The 4,227-nt window shown below is 38.8% G+C and overlaps 1 protein-coding gene across 1 annotated transcript in view; it reads left to right on the forward strand.

Annotated features, from left to right (window-relative positions):
• LOC101859600 (homeobox protein slou) overlaps positions 1–4,227 on the forward strand; it is a gene marked incomplete in the record, with an annotated part of 19,697 nt that overhangs the window by 11,961 nt on the left and 3,509 nt on the right.

The following is a 4,227-nucleotide window of genomic DNA, read 5'->3' on the forward strand; positions in this document are numbered from 1 at the left end:
ATAATAATAAAAGTAATAATACGTTTAAACAGCACATGTCCACGCTCTACCGCGTGCTCTGTGAGCTTTTTCGGCTGTATTACCCCAGCAGATCCAAGAACAATCAGAAACATTCTCATCTTCCTGGGAAGTATACAGTGCTAGCCGATGTTAGCACGCGCTCAAACATAAACAAACTGACCAGATCTTTCTCCGTCTATAGCTGAGTACCTATTCCGACCTGGGCGAAGGAGAAAGTAAGCGTATGGGTGCAAAAAGCACTTGGCAACCCGAATAAGACATCAAATCAACGTGCTTGATTCGAATAAAAATACTTAATATTTTTTGTATTATCGTCGCATTAAGACTGTATTATTTCCTTAATCTAAACTATCCAAAATGCATAATAATATGGTAACAATTTAAAAAAGGAGCAGGCTTAAATGTTTAGATGATGTTTTCATTGTTTTTAAAATTTGGTTCTTTTTTTGGAGGGGAGGGGGTGGTAAAAGAGTCGAAATCTTTTCTTTTTAATAAATCAATAAAGACAAACTAAACTTGCGTTTTTTAAGGAGACATTTTACGAAGAAGATCGTTTCTACTGGAACTTTATACTATAGCCACCAATTTCAAGTTTCAGCTAAATGCAAAGACGTCAACATGTTAGACATATAAGTTAATATTCGTGACCGAGATCTTTCTTACCTGGTAATTTGAAAGTTGAATGCCCTCGAGGTACTGTACGGGGGTCTCCACTTGTCGTGAGATTGATCAGCACATTCACCTGTCCGCTTCCTGTTATTCACAGAAAAGTTGTGTCCTCCCTTGGACTCGCAAACGTTTACAAGTTGTTTTCTAGTAAAATTCTCAAACTCATTTCGTTTCTATTCTTTACTTCTATTTAGTTTCCCAATTCAGTACAACTGTAGATTTATTATTTTTTTTGGCGCCATCTTCTTTGTCGTCATTTGTTTCACTTTTTCATTTAACTGGGGTTTTTTTAAGGGCATGTTCAAACTATAATACTACGAGTGCTGGAAAAACCAGGCTAAGAAAATAATACATTTTTTTTCGTAAAGGAAACAATGGTAACTGCTGATGAAGACCTTAAAATGGAGGAGGGGGGGGGGTGGGAGACTACACCCCCAAAGTCCCGATTCGGCTCAAAATTTAGGAATTTGAGTTGTAGGCATTTTTAGTTTCCTCAGCCTCTCCTACAACTATTCCATCGCAAACGAACACCCAAAAGCCTTATTTTTTCCCATACTGGGCATGTTTGTCACTACCATTTCCTCATCAAGTCAATATCTTATTTTTCTTTATTGCTGTTTTTCTTAAAACGCGATTTTTCTCTATACCTTTGTAAATAACCACTATTTTTCCTCCGATTTTCATGAAATTTTCACAAAATGAAGAGAAAATGTAGTACTTAACATTAATTTGTTTATGTTTTGGTATGTAGAAAAGATTTTTGTCGGTTGTGTCTGGAGTGTGGATTTTCGCGGATTTTTTGCAAACCTGAATACTACCTCAGGGAAAAAAATTCATTAAAATATTCTAATTCATTTAGGAGAAAATCAACATAAAAATATTTAGATCTAATGTTCGCTAACTTGCATGAAAAAAACATTCAATTTCCATAAAAAATAAGTGCGGTATTCATTACGTAAGACATGTCAACAAAATCCGATATGGTCGCCGTATCCATGGAAACAATTTTTTTTTCTAAAATTTGATTCCGGATTTTAAAACTCATTACTATGTTTGTTATATATGTTACATTTGGTAAAATTTGGTCGAACTAATAAGCGAGATAGCCTTCAGGTGTAGCACACACACCCTCCCCCTTAACCCTTTGTTTCTTGAGGTATGAAACGATAATAGCTAGAGGTTCAAATTCACTCAACAGGATGATCTATGCAGGAAAATTACCCCCAAAAAAACTTTTAATCCAAACACAATTTTCCACTGTAGTGTAAAGGCGACTTGGAAAGGAACTGGCCACCCAACGACAATGACAATATGCCGAAGGCTCAGGAAGTTGTCTCTTTAAGAAGACAATCCCCAATGTCCGGATCGGATGCGGGAACAACTTTTTTAAGTGTACGCTATGAACTCTGGATACGTGTTTATGATGCCTATGTGTCCACGGTGATGGGCATAATGCATACAAAGACGTCTTACTTTTGATGAAAGAGTTATAATAAACAATAACTGCCCCTGTCTTCTACTATAATATGAACATGGACGTTTTCAACTTTCTTGAACAAACAAAACGATACAGGTGTGAGAGTCAATGACGCCGTGGCGTGGCCTTATCATCATGCCCATTGTGGAGGATTTGTTTGTTAAAAAAACACAAAAAAACTATGCCTCTTATCAAGTTGGCATTTAACTCCTACCTCGAGAGGCCCGTGGAATACAATTATATAGTACAGCACTGCATAATGAAAGAATGACACAACCCCCCACCCCCGTGACAGGTACCACTCACACGCCACAATATGGTAGGTGTGACGGCGTCCTGCCATGATGTCCACTGTAAGGATCTGGTCCGGTAAAACAAAAGAAAACACTCCTTTAAAACTAGCCTACCCCCCCCGTAGGATGTGAGACCGTTGGGAGAAATAATAATCTTGCGTGTATTCCAGTTGGGGAGGGGGTGGGGTGGTGGTGGAGAGGGATTATGTTGTTGTAAGGCTGGAGGTGGGGTTTGCTGTTGAGGAGATGTTCACACATGTGGGCAGAGGAGCAGTGGGGCTAAGGATCGGTAAGGTTGGGATATATTTTTATTGGTGGAGTTGGAGGTGGACTGATGAGAATGTAGCTATTGTGTGAACACTTTGGAAATACATTTGAATGTATGTAGATCGTTATCACTTAGCTACATGGGTCTGGCTCTTTGAAATTTGTACGGAAGGCCATGTGATGGCGCTTTTAAGATAAATTTACTCAATACAAATGTATACTGAAAAATCAATTCCAAGAGTTGGTGAATCCTGCAAGGTGTCATGCAAAACATGTGTTAACTAAAAGAAGAAAAAAATGACCGAGGCATTTTCTTTCTGCCAAGAGGTGACAAAATTCTTGAAATGCTGAAAAGAAAATAACTTGCTACAAAAGTAACTTAAATTAATTCACTCACCCCTCCCCCCTCTCACACATAACACATATACTCAACCCCTTTTCCACTCGAAAGAAAATTGAAATACACGTATAAGCAAAATGAAGTTAAACGTTTTATTTGTGTTAGAGTCCTTTTTTTAGGGGGGGGGGGGGCGTTGGTATGAAGAAAGAATCACGTCGTTCTGCTTTTGTGCTAAGACTTCAAAGTAATTGATAACGACCACCGATAATTCGTGGAGTTGTGCTCTTGGTAAAAGTGAAGTCTATAAGCTACCGACAACAAATACATTGTTACCATGTAGGACTAATTCAGAAGAGAAAGTATTTGAAAAATTGGGTTAAGTGAATACTTTAGATAAAGAACTTGTGCGGCTCCAAAGCAATTATTTATAAAACGCAAAACCGGGCGCCGGAGTCTACATACCCAAACAAACAAAACAAAGATATGGCATGTTTTCCACTGGACAAGAGTGGGAAGGTAGCAATGGGGGACGCATTACTCATAGCCTCAAGTGTCACTACCGTCTTACGAGGTCTATCATAAGAGCTATCAGTTTACTTAGGGTTTACTTTTGAGTAGAACGCTTTACTGTAAGAGGTGTCATTGTAACAGGACAGAATACCAATAGACGCATGCCGATTGAAACGATTTAAATTGCCGGGTCTGGAGTGATCAGATCAGATCTCTTATTGAGTTTTATCATTGCAGGTTAGAATTATTGAGACACGATGACTCATTCGCCTCCCCCAGGACTCCCTCGCGCATTTTTTCATAACACTTTATTGCTCGGTCGAGAACATTGGACGGACAATGTACAATATGTAAAAGTAATAGATTACTTCTCCAACTCCACTTCTCTTTTTCTTTCTTTCTTTCTCTCTATCTCTTTCTCCCCCTGTTTCTCTTTCTTTCTTTCTTTATTCTGTTGTGTTAGCCTGTTCCTCACACCCACACACACACCCACACACACACACACACACACACACACACACACACACACACGTGGATATTACTATGGTGACTGAGACTTTTGACACTGCGAAATAAAAAGGGACACACGCGTCTACTGATGAAATATTTTTCCTTCTACAGCCAAGTGGGTGTCTCGTGTAACGACCACA

Source organism: Aplysia californica, unplaced genomic scaffold, assembly GCF_000002075.1.
Source record: "Aplysia californica isolate F4 #8 unplaced genomic scaffold, AplCal3.0 scaffold00781, whole genome shotgun sequence".
NCBI classification, from domain to species: domain Eukaryota; kingdom Metazoa; phylum Mollusca; class Gastropoda; order Aplysiida; family Aplysiidae; genus Aplysia; species Aplysia californica.